Here is a 19,527-nt window from a genome sequence, read left to right on the forward strand (position 1 = left end):
TTTGCAAATTAATCAGTGTGATAAAGCAAATCAATAAGAGAAGAGAGAAGAACCACATGGTCCTCTCAAATGATGCAGAAAAAGCATTTGACAAAATTCAGCATCTTTTCCTGATTAAAACTCTTCAGAGTGTAGGAATAGATGGGACACTTCCAATTTCATAAAATCCATCTATGAAAAGCCCACAGTGAACATCATTCTCCATGGAGAAAAGCTGAGGGCCATCCCCTTAAGAGCAGGAACACAACAAGGATGCCCACTGTCACCACTGTTTTTCAACATAGTACTAGAAGTCCTAGCAAGAGCAATCAGACAACAAAAAGAAATAAAAGGTATTCAAACTGGCAAAGAAGAAGTCAAACCCTCTCTTCTCAGATGACATGATAGTTTATGTGGAAAATCCAAAAGATTCCATCCCCAAATTACTAGAACTCATATAGCAATTCAGTAATATGGTAGGATTCAAAATCAATGCACAGAAATCAGTTGCTTTCCTATACACTAACTACTTAACTGTAGAAATAGAAATTAGGGAATCGATTCCATTTACAATTGCACCAAAAACCATAAGATACCTTGGAATAAACCTCACCAAAAAAGTAAAGGATCTATACTCTAGAAACTAAAGAACAGTTATGAAAGAAATCAGAGAAGACATAAAAAGATGGAAAAACATTCCATGCTCATTGATCAGAAGAATAAACATTATCAAAATGTCTATGCTGCCCAGAGCAATATATACTTTCAATGCTATCCTGATTAAAAAAAAATACCAATGGCATTTTTCAAAGTGCTGGAACAAACAATCCTAACTTATACAGAACCAGAAAAGACCCCCAAATCTCCAAGGAAATGTTGAAAAAGAAAAAGAAAGCCTGATTTCAAGCTGTATTACAAAGGTGTGATCACCAAGACAGCATCATACTGGCACAAAAAACACATAGATCAATGGAACAGAATAGGGAGCCCAGATATGGACCCTCAACTTTATGGTCAACTAATCTTTGACAAAGCAAGAAAAAAAACAGAAAGATAGCTTCTTCTCTGAATGGTGCTGGGAAAATTGGACAACTATATACAGAAGAATGAAACCCGACCATTCTCTTACACCATACATAAAAATAGACTCGAAATGGATGAAAGACCTAAATGTGAGATAGGAATCCATCAAAATCCTAGAGGAGAACATAGGCAGTAACCTCTTTGACATTGGCCACAGCATCCTCTTTCAAGACAGGTCTCCAAAGGCAAGAGGGAAAAAAGCATTAATTGATATGCAAACAACAAAGAGAAAGAAATCCAAGTATACCACTAACAAAAACCAGAAAACCATGAAAAACAGAGGAAAGGATCAGAGAAAAACTGCAAAAACTACCACAAAACAAATTACAGAATGACAATAAATGCACATTTATTAATACTTATTTTGAATGCAAATGGACTAAATGCTACAATCAAAAGACATAGGGTGACAGAATGGATAAAAAAACAAGACCTATCTATATGCTTCTGGGTAGAGACTCATTTCAGACCTAAAGATTTCTGCAGATTGAAAGTGAAGGATTGAAGAATGATTTATTATGGCAATAGATGACCAAAGAAAGCCAGGTAGTAATATTCATATCCAACTAGACTTTAAAACAAGGGTGTAATAGGAGAGAAATAAGGACATTACATAATAATAAAGGAGGAAATCCAATAAAAATATATAACAATGGTAAATATTTATGCACTCAACATGGGAGTACTCATATTGGGTACATACAACACTTAATAAGAAACATAAAGGAACTAATTGGCAGTAATACAATAATAGGGGACTTCAATACTCCTTCTTACATTAATGGACAGAATGTTGAAACAGAAAATCATTAAGGAAAGAATGACTCTAAATGACACATTAGACTAAGTGGATTTGACAGATATATTCAGAACATTCCATCCTAAAGTGGCAGAATACACATTCTTTTCAATGGAACACACTCCAAAATACATCACATATTAACCCACAAAACAAGCCTCAACAAATTTAAGAAGATCGAAATCATACTGTACCATGCATCTTCTTTGACCACAACACTGAAACTAGAAGTTAACCACAAGAAAACATTTGGAAAGACAAGTACATGGAGGCTAAATAGCATGAAAATAAACAATGAATGCATCAACCAGATAATAAAAGAATAAATAAAAATGTACATGGAAACAAGTGCGAATGAAAACAACTGTCCAAAACTTTTTGGGTACAGGAGAAGCAGTTATAAGAGAGAAGTTTATAGCAGCACAGACCTATCTCAAGAGACAATAAAAATCTCAAATAAACAACCTAACTTTACATCTAAAGAAATTAGAAAAAGAAAAATGAAAAAACCCAGAAAGTAGCAGAAGGAAGGAAATAATAAAGATTAGAGAAGAAATAAATGACATAGAAAATAAAAGAACAATAGAACAGAGTAATGAAACCAGGAGCTTGTTCTTTGAAAAGATCAACAAAATTGATAAACCTCTCCCGGACTCATCAAACAGGCAGACAAACAAGGAGAAAGGACTCAAATAAAATAAAAAATGAAAGAGGAGAGATACCAATCAACATTACCGAAATAAAAACAAATTTAAGAGAATATTCTGAAATACTATATGCCAAAAAAATCAAACAATCTAGAAGAAATGGATAAATGCCTAGAAACCTATCAAATCTGAAGAAGGAAACAATAGAAAACTTGAACAGACAGAATACCCACAAGGAGATTTCATCAGTAATCAAAAAACCCCCAATTAACAATAGTCCAGAGCCAGATGGCTTCATAGGAGAATTTCACTATTTAAAGAAGATATCTATTCCCCTCAAAATATTACCAAAAAAAAGAGGAAAACTTCAAATTTCATTCCATAAGGCCAGTATAATCGTGATACCAAAATCAAATAAAGACACCAGAAGAAAACAGAGAAGAAAAGTGAAAGATACAAGTTTGCAGTTGTGGAAAGAATAAGTCATGGGAATAAAAGGTACAGTGTAAGAAATATAGTCAATAATCATTTTTTAATATTTCTTTAAAATTTAAGTTAGTTAACATTTACTGCATTATTACTTTCAGGGTTAGAATTTAGTGATTTATCAGTTGCATATAACTCCCAGTGCTCATTACCCCAAGTACCCTCCTTAATGCCCGTCACACAATTGCCCCAACACCCATCCACATGCCATTCAGCAGCCTTGTTTGTATCCTATAGTTAAGACTCTTAGGCTTTGACTCCTTCTCTGTTTTTATTGTTTTATTTATTTCATTTCAGTATTTTATTTTATTTTTTCCTCCCCTTTCCCTATCTTCATCACTTCTGTTTCTGAAATTCAACATGAGTGATGGCTGAGTAATATTCCATTGTATACATAAAGGACAGCCACTTAATTCCATTCATCTGTTAAGGGACATATGGGCTCTTTCCATAGTTTAGCTATTATGGACTTTGCTGCCATAAACATTGGAGTGCATGTGCCCTTTTGAATCACTACTTTTTTATGTTTCGGATAAATACATAGTAATACAATTGCTGGGTCATAGAGTAGTTCTATTTTTACTTTTTTAAGGAAACTTCATGCTCCTTTCCAGAGTGACTGCACCAGTTTGTATTTCCACCAACATTGTAAGAGGTTTTCCTTTTCTCTGCATCCTCACCAAAATCTGTTCTTTTTATTTTAGCCTTTCTGACTGGTGTGATGTGATATCTCATTTGGCTTTGATTTGTATTTCCCTGATGATGAGTGCTGTTGAACTTTTTTTTCATGTAACTGTTAGCCATGTGTTTTTCTTCTTTGGAGAAATGTCTATTCGTGTCCTCTGCCCAGTTGTGACTGGGTTTTTTGTTTGTTGGGTGTTGAGTTTGATGAATTTTTTAATAGATTTTGGATACTAGCCCTTAATCTGATACATCATTTATTATTATCTTCTTCAATTCTGTAGGTTGCTTTTTAGTTTTTGGATTGTTTCCTTTGCTGTATGAAACTTTTTTATCCTAATGATCCTAATAGCTCATTTTTTATTTTGTTTTATTTTATATTTTATTTTATTTTATTTTATTTCCCTTTCTTTTGGAGATGTGTCTAGCAAGAACTTGCTGCTTTCAAGGTCAAAGAGTTTGCTGTGTTCTCTAGGATTTTGATGGATTTCTGTCTTATGCTTAGGTCTTTCATCCATTTTGAATTTATTTTTTTGTGTATGGTATAAGAAATTGTTCCAATTTTATTCTTATGCATGTGGCTGTCCAGTTTTCCCACCAGCATCTGTTGAAGAGATTGTCCTTTTTCCATGGGATATTCTTGCCTGCTTTGTTGAAGATTCGCTGACCATAGAGTTATGGGTCCATTTCCAAAATTCTGTTCTGTTCCATTGATCAACGTGTTTGTTTTTGTGCCAGTACCATACTGCCTTGATGATTATAGCTTTGTAATATAGCTTGATGTCTGGAATAGTGATTCCTTCAGATCTAGTTTTCTTTTTCAACATTCCTTTGGCTATTTAAGGCTCTTTTCTGTTTTCATACAAATTTGAGAATTATTTGTTCCAGTTCTGTGAAAAATGCTGGTGTTATTTTGATAGGGATAGCATTGAATGTGCTGATTTCTTTGGGTACCATAGACATTTTTACAATATTTGAGATACTATGGAATCTGGAAACAAACTGAGGGTTTTAGAAGGGAAGGGGTTGGATGGATGGGTGAACCTGGTGATAGGTATTAAGGAGGGCACAGATTGCTTGGGGCACTGAGTGGTATAGGCAAGCAATGAATCATGGAACACTACATCAAAAACAAATGATGTACTGTATGGTGACTAACATGACATTTTTTTTTAAAGTTAAAAGGAAAAAACCAAAAAACAATATTTGTTCTTCCAATCCATGAACACGGAATGTTTTCCCATCTTTTGTGTCTACCTCAATTTCTTTCATAATTGTTCTATAGTGTTCAGGATACAGATCTTTCATCCCTTTGGTTAGGTTTATTCCTAGGTATCTTATGGATTTGGGTTCAAATGTAAATGGGATTGATTCCTTGATTTCCCATTTTGCTGCTTCATTGTTAGAGTATATAAATGCAACAGACTTCTGTGCATTGATTTTATATCTTGCAACTTTGCAGAATTCCTTTTTCAGTTCTAGTAGTTTTTTGGTGGAGTCTTTTTAGAATATCATGTCATTTGTGAAGACTGAAAGCTTGCCTTTTCTTTCCCAGTTTGGATGCCCACTGTTCCTTTATTCCTTCCTTCCATTCTTTCCTTTCTTTTTTAAAATTTTATTTATTTATGTGACAAAGAGAGAGAGATCACAAGTAAGCAGAGAGGCAGGTAGAGAGAGAGGGAGAAGTAGGCTCCCTGCCAAGCAGAGAGCCTGATGCAGGGCTCAATCTCAGAACTCTGGGATCATGACCTAAGCCTTAGGCAGAGGCTTAACCCAGTGAGCCACCCAGGTGCCCCTGAATGCCTTTCTTCTTTTTGTTGTCTGACTGCAGAGGCTAGGATTTCCAGTACTATGTTGAACAACAGTGGTAAAAATAGACATCCCTGTTGTGTTCCTGACCTTAGGGGAAAGCTCCCAGTTTTTCCGAATTGAGAATAATATTACCTGTAGGTCTTTCATATATGGCCTTTTTGATTTTGAGGTATGTTCCCTCTATCCCTACTTTCTTGAGGGTTTTTTTTCAAGAAAGGATGTTGTATTTTGTCAAATACTTTTTCAACATCTATTGAGAGTATCATATTGTTCTTATCCTTTCTTTCTTTTCTTCTTCTTCTTCTTATTTATTTATTTATTTATTTATTTTTTTTGGGGTGCAAAATGGTGGATTATTAAAGCACGGGGACAGGACCGGTGGGCAGGAAGCTGCTGCCCCGGGTTGTGAGAGATGGCAGGTTCTGCACCCTGCAGTTGGGGAAAGGTGAGGGGGAAGGAAGTTTTCAATGGAGTTTCTTTTATTAATGTGGTGTATCACATTGATTGATGTGTTGATGTTGAACCACCCCTGCAGCTCAGGAATAAATCCTACTTGGCGGTGATGAATAATCATTTTAATGGTCTTTTGGATCTAATTAGCTAGTATCTTCTTGATAATTTTTATATCTGTGTTCATCAGGGATATTGGTCTGTAATTTTCCTTTTGTGCATGTGTGTGTGGGGGGGAACTGTGTGGTTTTGGGATCAAGGTAATGCTGGCCTTGTCAAAGGAGTTTGGAAGGTTTCCTTTTTGGGGGGGGGCAGTTGCAAAAGAATGGAATTAATTCTTCTTTAAATGTTTGATAGAATTCCCCTGGGAAGCCATCTAGCCATGGATTCTTCTTAGTTTAGAGATTTTTGTTTAGTGATTCAATTTCTTTGCCGGTTAGAGGTCTGTTCAGATTTCCTACTTCTTCCTGTTTAAGCTTTGGTAATTTATATATTTCTAGGAATTTTTCATTTGTTCCAGATTGCCTAATTAATTGGTATACAATTGCACACAGTATTCACTTATAATTGTTTGGGTTTCTTTGGTGTTGGTTGTGATTTCTCCTATCTCATTCATGATTTTATTTTGAGGGGTCCTTTCTCTTTTCTTTTTGATAAGTTTGGCTAGGGGTTTATCAATCTGGTTAATTCTTTCAAAGAACCAACTCTTAGTTTCATTGATCTGTTCTGCTTTTTATTAAAAAAATTCTATATTATTGATTTCTTTTTTTAAATTTATTTTTTATTTTCAGCATAACAGTATTCATTATTTTTGCACCATACCCAGTGCTCCATGCAATCCATGCCCTCTATAATACCCACCACCTTGTACCCCGACCTCCCACCCCCTGCCCCTTCAAAACCCTCAAATTGCTTTTCAGAGTCCATAGTCTCTCATGGTTCACCTCTCCTTCAAATTTCCCCCAACTCCCTTCTCCTCTCTAACTCCCCATGTCCTCCATGCTATTTCTTATGCTCCACAAATAAGTGAAACCATATGATAATTGACTCTCTCTGCTTGACTTATTTCACTCAGCATAATCTCTTCCAGTCCAGTCCATGTTGCTACAAAAGTTAGGTATTCATCCTTTCTGATGGAGGCATAATACTCCATAGCGTATATGGACCACATCTTCCTTATGCATTTGTCTGTTGAAGGGCATCTTGGTTCTTTCCACAGTTTGGCGACCATGGCCATTGCTGCTATAAACATTAGGGTACAGATGGCCCTTCTTTTCACTACATCTGTATCTTTGGGGTAAATACCCAGGAGTGCAATGGCAGGGTCATAGGGAAGTTCTATTTTTAATTTCTTGAGGAATCTCCACACTGTTCTCCAAAGAGACTGCACCAACTTGCATTCCCACCAACAGTGGAAGAGGCTTCCCCTTTCTCCACATCCTCTCCAACTCATGTTGTTTCTTGTCTTGCTAATTTTGGCCATTCTAACTGATGTAAAATGATATCTCAATGTGGTTTTAATTTGAATCTCCCTGATGGCTAGTGATGATGAACATTTTTTCACGTGTCTGATAGCCATTGTATGTCTTCATTGGAGAAGTGTCTGTCCATATCTTCTGCCCATTTTTTGATATGATTGTCTGTTTTGTGTGTGTTGAGTTTGAGAAGTTCATTATAGATCCCGGATATCAACCTTTTGTCTGTACTGTCATTTGCAAATAACTTCTCCCATTCTGTGGGTTGCCTCTTTGTTTTTTTGACTGTTTCCTTTGCTGTGCAGAAGCTTTTGATTTTGATGAAGTCCCAAAAGTTCACTTTTGCTTTTGTTTCCTTTGCCTTTGGAGACATATCTTGAAAGAAGTTGCTGTGGCTGATATCGAAGAGATTACTGCCTATGTTCTCCTCTAGGATTCTGATGGATTCCTGTCTCCCTTTGAGGTCTTTTATCCATTTTGAGTTTATCTTTGTGTACGGTGTCAGAGAATGGTCGAGTTTCATTCTACTACATATAGCTGTCCAGTTTTCCCCAGCACCATTTATTGAAGAGACTGTCTTTTTTCCACTGTACATTTTTTCCTGTTTTGTCGAAGATTATTTGACCATAGAGTTGAGGGTCCATTTCTGGGCTCTCTACTGTGTTCCACTGGTCTATATGTCTGTTTTAATGCCAGTACCATGCTGTCTTGTTGATCACAGCTTTGTAGTAAAGCTTGAAATCAGGTAACGTGATGCCCCAGGCTTTATTTTTGTTTTTCAACATTTCCTTAGCGATTGGGGGTCTCTTCTGATTCCATACAAATTATTGGATTATTTGCTCCAGCTCTTTGAAGAATACCGGTGGAATTTTGATCGGAATGGCATTAAAAGTATAGATTGCTCTAGGCGATATAGACATTTTAACGATGTTTATTCTTCCGATCCAAGAGCATGGAATGGTCTTCCATCTTTTTGTGTCTTCTTCAATTTCTTTCATGAGTGTTCTGTAGTTCCTCGAGTACAGATCATTTACCTCTTTGGTTAACCTGAACTTTTTGATACATACACCTGTGTTTTCCTTTTGCATTTCTATTTTTTAAATTTCTTTTTTTTAAGTTTAGTTTGTTTAGTCTAGTTTATTCTTTTTTTTAAATTTTTATTGTCTAATATTCTTATAGCGTTAAACTTCACGGTAATCCCCTTTCCCCAATCAATGCCACCCCTATGGGTAAACCAATTCCTAATCCCCCCTTATCTTAGAAAAGTTGAGTCCTTTAACAAATATATCAAGATACATCCAGAAAGAATCAAAACAACCATCCTCACCCACACTGGGAATTTAAAACCACTCTCCCATCTTTTTCTTCCACCAGTATTTCTGTGTTTTTGTGTTTGTCCTGATAGTATATAAATCTTACACTCGGGGTTCTTTTTGACGAGGTTCTTCCTTTATTTGCATATATATAAATGCAAATTATATATATGCAAATATATATATATTTTTCTCTTGTCATATACTTTTATCAGTCTTTTTGTTTGTCTGTGTCTGTTTGTATACTTCATAAATCTTACCTTGGGGCCCATTTGGGATAAACCTCTTTTATCACACCTTTCTTTCCTGTCTCTCTCCCTCTCTCTTTTTTTCTTTTCCTTTTCTTTTTCCTTTCATTTGGGTGGGGAACCCTGATTGCTCAGAAACATTCCAGGTTGCACCTTGACTGCACCACAGTCAATACACCCAGCTACACCCGTTCAGCCATCTCTCACCAAAATGACTAGGAGGAGGAATGCCCAACAGAAGAAAAATACAGAGGATGGACCTTCTGCAACAGAGCTAATGGCTATCAACATAGACAATATGTCAGAAAGAGAATTCAGGCTAACAATTATCCAAGCAATAGCTAGGTTGGAGAAAGCCCTGGGTGACCAAGCGGAATTGATTAGGGCTGAACTGAAAACGACCAGAGATCATGTTTTCAATATTAGGGAAGAGCTGAAAGCTACCAGGGATGAGCTTCACAATGGTCTCAATGAGGTCCAATCTAATCTAAATTCTCTCAACGCTAGAGTAACTGAAACAGAACATAGAATTAGTGATCTGGAGCACAAACAGATAGAGAGAAAGGATCAGGAGGAAGCCTGGAACAAACAGCTTAGAAGCCATGAAAACAGAATCAGGAAAATAAATGATGCCACAAAACGTTCCAATGTCAGAATTATTGGAATCCCTGAAGGGGAGGAGAAAGAAAGAAGTCTATAAGATATAGTGGAATAAGTTCTTCATGAAAATTTTCCAAATCTCATGAATGGAACCAGCGTTCATGTACTAGAGGCCGAAAGGTTTTCCCCCAAGATGACAGATTCTCGAAAGTCCTCGAGACACCTAATAGTAAGAATGAAGAATTATAATTGTAAGCAGAACCTCTTGAAAGCAACCAGGACAAAGAAGATCCTTACGTACAGAGGAAAGCCCATCAGAATAACGTCAGACCTGTACACAGATACACAGAGACCTGGCAGGCCAGAAAGGTCTGGAAAGATATATTCAGGGCACTGAATGAGAAGAACATGCAGCCAAGAATACTTTATACAGCAAGACTGACATTCAAAGTGGATGGAGAGATAAAGAGCTTCCAGGACCGGCAAGGCTTAAAAGACTATACAACCACCAAGCCAATACTGCAGGAAATATTAAGGGGGGTTCTTTAAAGGAGGAAAAAGCCCAAGAAGAGCATTGAACAGAAATATAGAGACAATCTACAGAAAGAAAGACTTCAAAGGTAACACGATGTCAATAAAAACGTATCTAACAATAATCACCCTCAATGTGAATGGCCTAAATGCGCCCATAAAACGGCACAGGGTTGCAGACTGTATAGAATGACAGGACCCATCCATATGTTGTATACAAGAGACCCATTTTGAACCTAAGGATACACCCAGACTGAAAGGGATGGAGAAGCATCTTTCATGCCAATGGGCCTCAAAAAAAGGCTGGGGTAGCGATTCTGATATCAGACAAATTAGATTTTAAACTAAAGACTGTAGTCAGAAATACAGAAGGACACTACATCATTCTTAAAGGGACTATCCACCAAGATGATCTAACAATTGTAAATATCTATGCCCCCAATATGGGAGCAGCCAATTACTTAAGAAAACTGTTAATCAAGATAAAGAGTCATATTGATATGAATACACTAATCGTAGGAGATCTTAACACGCCTCGCTCAGAAATAGACAGATCATCAAAGCAGAAAATCAATAAAGAAACAAGAGCATTGAATGACACATTGGACCAGATGAACCTCATAGATATATACAGAACATTCCACCCTAAAACAACAGAACACTCATTCTTCTCAAGTGCACATGAAACCTTCTCCAGAATAGACGACATACTGGGTCACAAATCAGGACTCAACCAATACCAAAAGACTGAGATGATTCCCTGCGTATTCTCAGATCACAATGCTTTGAAACTGGAACTCAATCACAAGGAAAAGTTCCGAAGGAACTCAAACACCTGGAAGCTAAAGACCACCTTGCTTAAGAATGCTTGGATCAACCAGGAGATCAAAGAAGAACTGAAACAATTCATGGAAACCAATGAGAATGAAGACACTTCGGTCCAAAACCTATGGGATACAGCAAAGGTGGTCCTAAGGGGGAAATACATAGCCATCCAAGCCTCCCTCAAAAAAATTGAAAAATCCAAAATACACCAGCTCTCTCTACACCTTAAAGAACTGGAGAATTAACAACAAATCAAACCAACTCCACACATAACAAGGGAAATCATCAAGATTAGAGCAGAGATCAATGAGGTAGAAACCAGAGATACAGTAGAACAAATCAATGAAACTAGAAGCTGGTTTTTGAAAGAATCAATAAGATCAATTAACAATTGGCCACACTAATACAAAAGAAAAGAGAGAAAGCCCAAATTCATAAAATTATGAATGAAAAGGGAGAGATCACAATGAACACCAAGGAAGTAGAAACAATGATCAGAAGTTATTATCAACAGTTATATGCCAATAAGCTAAGCAACCTAGATGAAATGGATGCATTCCTAGAAAACTATAAACTCCCAAAATTGAACCAGGAAGGAATTGACAACCTGAATAGACCAATATCTAGTAATGAGATTGAAGCAGTGATCAAAAACATCCCAAAAACCAAGAGCCCAGGACCTGATGGATTCCCTGGGGAATTCTACCAAACTTTCCAAGAAGAAATAACACCTATTCTCCTGAAGCTGTATCAAAAAATTGAAGCAGAAGGAAAACTTCCAGACTCTTTCTATGAAGCCAGCATTAACCTTATCTCCAAACCAGGCAAAGACCCTACCAGAAAGGAGAATTTCAGACCAATATCACTGATGAATATGGATGCCAGCATTTTAAACAAGATCCTAACAAACAGGATCCAACAGCACATTAAAAAGATTATCCATCATGACCAGGTGGGATTCATCCCTGGGCTACAAGGATGGTTCGACACTTGCAAATCAATCAATGTGATAGAACAAATTAATAAGAGAGAAGAACCACATGGTCCTCTCAATTGATGCAGAAAAGGCATTTGACAAAATCCAGCATCCGTTCCTAATTAAAACACTTCAAAGTATAGGGATGAGGCGAACATTCCTGAACTTCATAAAATCTATCTATGAAAGACCCACAGCAAATATCATCCTCAATGGGAAAAAGCTTGCAGCCTTCCTGGTGAGATCAGGAACACGACAAGGATGCCCACTCTCACCACTCTTGTTCAACATAGTATTAGATGTCCTAGCAACAGCCATCAGACAACAAAGAGATATAAAAGGTATCCAAATTGGCAAGGAAGAAGTCAAACTCTCTCTCTTCACAGATGACATGATTATTTATATGGAAAACCCAAAAGACTCCACACCCAAACTACTAGAACTAATACAGCAATTCAGTAACGTGGCAGGATACAAAGTCAATGTACAGAAATCAGTGTCTTTCTTATACACTAACAATGAAAATACAGAAAGGGAATTTAGGGAATCGATTCCATTTACTATAGCACCAAGAACCATAAGATACCTGGGGATAAACTTAACCAAAGAGGTAAAGGAACTATACTCTAGGAACTACAGAACACTCATGAAAGAAATTGAAGAAGACACAAAAAGATGGAAGACCATTCCATGCTCTTGGATCGGAAGAATAAACATCGTTAAAATGTCTATACTGTCTAGAGCAATCTATACTTTTAATGCCATTCTGATCAAAATTCCACCGGTATTTTTCAAAGAGCTGGAGCAAATAATCCTAAAATTTGTATGGAATCAGAAGAGACCCCCAATCGCTAAGGAAATGTTGAAAAACAAGAATAAAACTGGGAACATCACATTACCTGATTTCAAGCTTTACTACAAAGCTGTGATCACAAGACAGCATGGTACTGGCATAAAAACAGACACATAGACCAGTGGAATAGAGGAGAGAGCCCAGATATGGACCCTCAACTGTGTGCATAGCAGCAATGGCCACAGTGACCAAACTGGAAAGAGCCAAGATGCCCTTCAACAGGCAAATAGATAAAGAAGATATGGTCCAAACAAATTTTTGGATTATTTGCTCCAGCTCTTTGAAAAATACCGGTGGAATTTTGATCAGAATGGCATTAAAAGTATAGATTGCTCTAGGCAGTATAAATATTTTAACAATGTTTATTCTTCTGATCCAAGAGCATGGAATGGTCTTCCATCTTTTTGTGTCTTTTTCAATTTCTTTTGTGAGTGTTCTGTAGTTCCTCGAGTACAGATCCATTACCTCTTTGGTTAGGTTTATTCCCAGGTATCTTATGGTTCTTGGTGCTATAGTAAATGGAATCGATTCTCTAATTTCCCTTTCTGTATTTTCATTGTTGGTGTATAAGAAAGCCACTGATTTCTGTACATTGAATTTGTATCCTGCCACATTGCTGAATTGCTGTGTGAGTTCTGGTAGTTTGGGGGTGGAGTCTTTTGGGTTTTCCATATAAAGAATCATGTCATCTGTGAAGAGAGAGTGTTTGACTTCTTCATTGTCAATTTGGATACCTTTTATATCTCTTTGTTGTCTGATGGCTGTTGCTAGGACATCTAATACTATGTTGAACAAGAGTGGTGAGAGCGGGCATCCTTGTCGTGTTCCTGATCTCACCAGGAAGGCTGCAAGCTTTTTCCCATTGAGGATGATGTTTGCTGTGGGTCTTTCATAGATAGATTCAATCAAAATTCCACCCGTATTCTTCAAAGCGCTGGAGCAAATAAACCAAAAATTTGTATGGAATCACAAGAGACCCCAAATCACTAAGGAAATGTTGAAAAACAAAAATGAAACTGACGGCATCACGTTACCTGATTTCAAGCTTTACTACAAAGCTGTGATCACCAAGACAGCATGATACTGGCATTTAAACAGACACATAGACCAGTGGAACACAGTAGAGAGCCCGATATGGACCCTCAACTCTATGGTCAAATAATCTTCAACAAAACAGGAAAAAATATACATTGGAAAAAAGACAGTCTCCTCAATAAATGGTGCTGGGAAAACTGGACAGCTATATATAGAAGAATGAAACTCGACCATTCTCTGACACCGTACACAAAGATAAACTCAAAATGGATAAAAGACCTCAACATGAGACAGGAATCCATCAGAATCCTAGAGGAGAACATAGGCAGTAATCTCTTCGATATCAGCCACAGCAACTTCTTTCAAGATATGTCTCCAAAGGCAAAGGAAACAAAAGCAAAAATAAACTTTTGGGACTTCATCAAAATCAAAAGCTTCTGCACAGCAAAGGAAACAGTCAAGAAAACAAAGAGGCGACCCACTGAATGGGAGAAGATATTTGCAAATGACAGTACAGACAAAAAGTTGGTATCCAGGATCTATAAAGAACTCCTCAAACTCAACACACACAAAACAGACAATCATATCAAAATTGGGCAGAAGTTATGAACAGACACTTCTCCAATGAAGACATACAAATGGCTATCAGACACATGAAAAAATGTTCATCATCACTAGCCATCAGGGAGATTCAAATTAAAACCACATTAATATACCACCTTACACCAGTTAGAATGGCCAAAATTAGCAAGACAGGAAACAACATGTGTTGGAAGGGATGTGGAGAAAGGGGAACCCTCTTACATTGTTGGTGGGAATGCATGTTGGTGCAGCCTCTTCGAGAACAGTGTGGAGATTCTTCAAGAAATTAAAAATAGAGCTTCCCTATGACCCTGCCATTGCACTCCTGGGTATTTACCCCAAAGATACAGATGTAGTACAATGAAGGGCCATCTGTACCCCAATGTTTATAGCAGTAATGGCCACGGTCACCAAACTGTGGAAAGAACCAAGATGCCCTTCAACAGACGAATGGATAAGTAGGATGTGGTCCATATACACTATGGAGTATTATGCCTCCATCAGAAAGGATGAATACCCAACTTTTGTAGCAACATGGACGGGACTGGAAGAGATTATGCTGAGTGAAATAAGTCAAGCAGAGAGAGTGAAGTATCATATGGTTTCACTTATTTGTGGAGCACAAGAAATTGTATGGAGGACATGGGGAGTTAGAGAGGAGAAGGGAGTTGGCGGAAATTGGAAGGGGAGGTGAACCATGAGAGACTATGGACTCTGAAAAGCAATCTGAGGGGTTTGAAGGGGCGGGGGGTGGGAGGTTGGGGGAACCAGATGGTGGGTATTAGAGGGGCCAGGGATTGCATGGAGCACTGGGTGTGGTGCAAAAATAATGAATACTGCTATGCTAAAAAAAAAAAAGAAGATATGATCCATATATGCAATGGAGTATTATGCCTCCATCAGAAAGGATGAATGCTCAACTTCTGTATCAACATGGATGGGACTGGAAGAGATTATGCTGAGTGAACTAAGTCAAGCAGAGAGAGTCAATTATCATATGGTATCACTTACTTGTGGAGCATAAGGAAAAACACGAAGGATATTAGGAGATGGAGAGGAGAAGTGAGTTGGGGGAAATTGGATGGGGAGACAAACCATGAGAGAGTGTGGACTCTGAGAGATAAACTGAGGGTTTTGGAGGGGTGGGTGGGGGGTGGGGTGAGCCTGGTGTGGGTATTGTGGAAAGCATGTATTGCATGGAGCACTGGTTGTGGTGCGTAAACAATGAATTTTGGAAAACTGAGAAAAATTAAATTAAATTAAATTAATAAAACAAAATAAAATAAAGTTGTCCATCAATAGAGAAAATCAAACCAAAAGCTGATTCTTCCAAAACATCAGTAAAATCAATAAACTTCTACCGATTTAAGAAAAAAGGAGAAAGGACACAAATTTTTAATATCAAAAATGAAAAAGGGGTCATCACTACAGATTCCCTGGGCATTAAAACTATAATCAATGAAAAACACAATGGCCATAAATTTGATAACCCAGAGGAAATGAATCAATTCCTTGAAGGACACAATCTGCTAAAATTCACACAAGAACAATAGACAATCAGAACAGTTCTTCATTTATTAAAAAATCTAATCAACCTACCAAAACAGAAAACACCAAGCCAAAGTGGATTCACTGGAAAATTCTACCAAGAATTTAATGAAGAAATATAGAATTTTCTACAACCTCTTTCTGAAGATAGAAACAGAGGAAATACTTTCTAAGTTATTTCAAAAAGTCAGTATTACCTCAATACTGAAGCCAGACAAAACCATAGCCCCAACCACTGTGGAATGTGGCCTCCATCCCCATATAGCAGGAAAAGCTGGTGAGAACACCTGTAAGTTGCATAACCCAGCAATACTCAAGGCAAGAAAAGGGTGGGCAGAACTGATAAACTTCAGAGCCAAGCTCTCTGGGCATAGCAAATCCCCCTGCTACACTCAGGTGGGGAAGTTAATTTATAGTCCCACCTACTGTGAAGACTCTCTCCCAGCCCTTTCAGACTAGAAAACCTATACAAGAAGTTTGGGGAGTTGCCTGAAGCAGGACCTCCCATTCCTACCCAGGAATAAGAACTGAGAAGAGATGGCCCAGGCACATCTGACAAGGAGGACTAGAAAGAACACCTGGAATCTGTATAATCAGGCAAACATGGGGCTTAGCAGCAGGTGGGAAGAGCTGCTTGTCCTCAAAGCAAAGCCAGTACTGGGCATGGAGGATTCTCCTGCTATGCCTATGCAAGAAGGTAGTAAACGCATAACCTCACCTGTTACTGAGTATAGATCTCAGCCTCTCTCAACTGAAAAGTTTGTTCAGGAAAATTTGGGAGTAGTCTCAAGACCTGCCCAGGCCAGAGAACCAAGACATAATCCCACCTGTAGTGGAGCATAGTTCCCAGTGTCTCATCTGACAGGGAAGTTTAATGAGAACACTTGTAAGCTGCTGAAAAACCCAAAACACTTAAGCCAATAGGTGGGGGGCAGGACTAATTGACCACTGAGCAATGGCAGTGGCACTGTTCAGCCAGGGAAAGTGAGGCATAGGTTGTCTTGAGTCAGGAGCAGAAAGAGCCTTATGCCCTTGGAGCTGCTTTTCCCATGTCTGGGCAAGAAAGCTAATTCATAACTCCACTTATTGTGCAATACAACCTGCACCAGTAGGGAACCTTAACCAGTGCACACAGGAAACTGTGTAGCCTATCCATCAGCTTGCTCACAGGGACACTTAAATAGAGAGCACAACCTGTGACTTTTCTTGTATACTAAGCAAAACTAATAACCTCATCTGATCAAGATATTCAGTGAAAGCTCTTGCCTAATTCTCAGAGCCCAGCAGACCCTGGATTCAGTCCAGATGCCTAATTAGAACAGGTAAGTTAAGTCACAGCCCCACCTACTGGTGAGTACACATAGTACTCAGTCCTGACCATGTAGTAAGCCTGACCAGAAAATCCAAGCAACTGTAAAGCCCATCCTAACACCTCACCAGGGCAGGGAACCAAGCCAATAGTTTTATCCAACAGTTCGCAGCCAATGGCACACCAACTACCACTGACTTCACAGTTGCTTTGCCCAAAACCGGACTCTAATAGCAAGACCCACCTGCCAAAGGACATTCCCAGAAGACACTTTTGAGGAAACCACACTGAGCTGACTAGTGAACAATTGTCTCTTCCAAGGTGAATTTGCAAAGTCTGGAAGAGAACAACACTTACTCAAATGCACAGATACCAACATAGTGATCAAGGATCATGAAAATGAGGTAAACATGACATTAGAAAGAGAAAGTAATAAAGCTCTAATAACAGCTCCTAAAGAAATAGACTATAAACTCTTAGACAAAGAATTAAGAATAATTCCTTAAACACAGTTTAATAAACTAAAAAATAAGCATACATCTAAATAAAATTAGTAAAACAATGCATGAACAAAACAAGAGTAGGAACCATCAATAAAAGCAACAAAACCAGAAATTCTAGAGCTAAAAAACACAATGATTGAACTGAACAATTCAAAAGAAAGCTTCAAAAGCAGATATGACCACGTGCAAGAAAGATTTAATGTTAGGAGGAGTTAAAATGGCAGAGGAGTAGGGGACCCTGAGTTTGTCTGGTCCTTGGAATCTGATTTTATAATTTCCAAATGATTTTCCTGAGCGTCTGAAAAATTAAACAAGATCTGAGAAAAGAACTGCTGCAAATCTACAAATAGAAAAGCAACCACTTTTTGCAGGGTAGGAGGTACAGAGAAGTGACTCCAAAGCAATATATCGGAAGATAAACTGCCGGGGAAGAAGCTCCCATAAACTGGGTACTGGAAAGTGTTATAAGGAATGGAGCACAAAATCAGAACTTTTAGACGTCTAAGGTGCTCAGGTGGCAAAGCAGGGTGGAAGTGCAGGTGGAAGAGGTGGTCTCAGGGTCCATGGAGTAACCAAAAAATGGCACACAAAAAGTGACAGAGTTCCCAAGCACTGGAGTGGCTGAAAAGCTGGCTGAAAACAGTGAGGTTAGGCGGCAACTTTCTGTTCAGTGTTGGGACTCCAAATGGGTCACCTGTCTCAGATAAAAACGCTTGGTCACAGGCTGGATGAACACAGAATTTGGATGGTAACCAGAAAGACAAGAGTGAGTGACTGCTTTTCTGTGAGGGCTCACTGGGTGTTCAAACTTTCAGCTCTGGTCTAGAGATAGGGACACCACCATTTTTATCACCCCCATTGATGCTGAAAGTCCTCAGGTAGTAAAATAGCATCACATAGTGTGATCGGGGTTGCTTACACTGAGCCTGGCCCTCTGGCAAAGGGGGTGCAATTCTGGCCTGGGAAAGACCCCTGAGAATCAGCGCAAAAGGCCCCTCCCCTAGAAGACCAGCAGGAACATCCAGCTAACACCAAGTTTACCGATCATAAAGAACTGCAAACTCCAGCTCTTGGGGAAAACAGTACATAACATTCATGGTTTTTTTCCCCTATTATTCCTTAGTCTTTCAGTTTTAATTTTTTATTTTTATTTTTATTTTTTTAAAGATTTTATTTATTTATTAGACACACAGAGAGAGATCACAAGTAGGCAGAGAGGCAGGCAGAGAGAAAGGGGGGGGAAGCAGGCCCCCTGCTGAGCAGAGACCCTGAGATCTCTAATAAGAGATTAAGAAGGACACAATATCATTATAAAGGGGGTATATCCAACATGAATATTTAACAATTGTAAATATTTATGCCCCAACTTGGGAGCAACTTGGGAGCAGCCAGTTATATAAACCAATTTGTAACAAAATTAGAGAAACTCATTGATAATAATACAATAATAGTAGAGGATTTTTAACACCTCTCACAGCAATGGACAGGTCATCTACGCAGAAGAGCAACAAGGAAATGTGAGGTTTGAATGACACACTGGACCAGATGGAATTCATAGATATATACAGAGCATTTCACCCTAAATTAGAATACCCATTCTTTTACAGTGCACATGGAATATTCTCTAGAATAGATTACATACTGGGTTACAAATAAGGTCTCAACTGGTACAAAAAGACTGAGATCATGCTATTCTTAACTATAGAGAACAAACTGAGGACTGCTGGAAAGGAGGTGGGTGGGAGGATGAGGTAATTGATTGATGGGCATTGAAGAGGATACTTAATGTAAT

Source organism: Mustela erminea, chromosome X, assembly GCF_009829155.1.
Source record: "Mustela erminea isolate mMusErm1 chromosome X, mMusErm1.Pri, whole genome shotgun sequence".
In the NCBI taxonomy this organism is placed as follows: domain Eukaryota; kingdom Metazoa; phylum Chordata; class Mammalia; order Carnivora; family Mustelidae; genus Mustela; species Mustela erminea.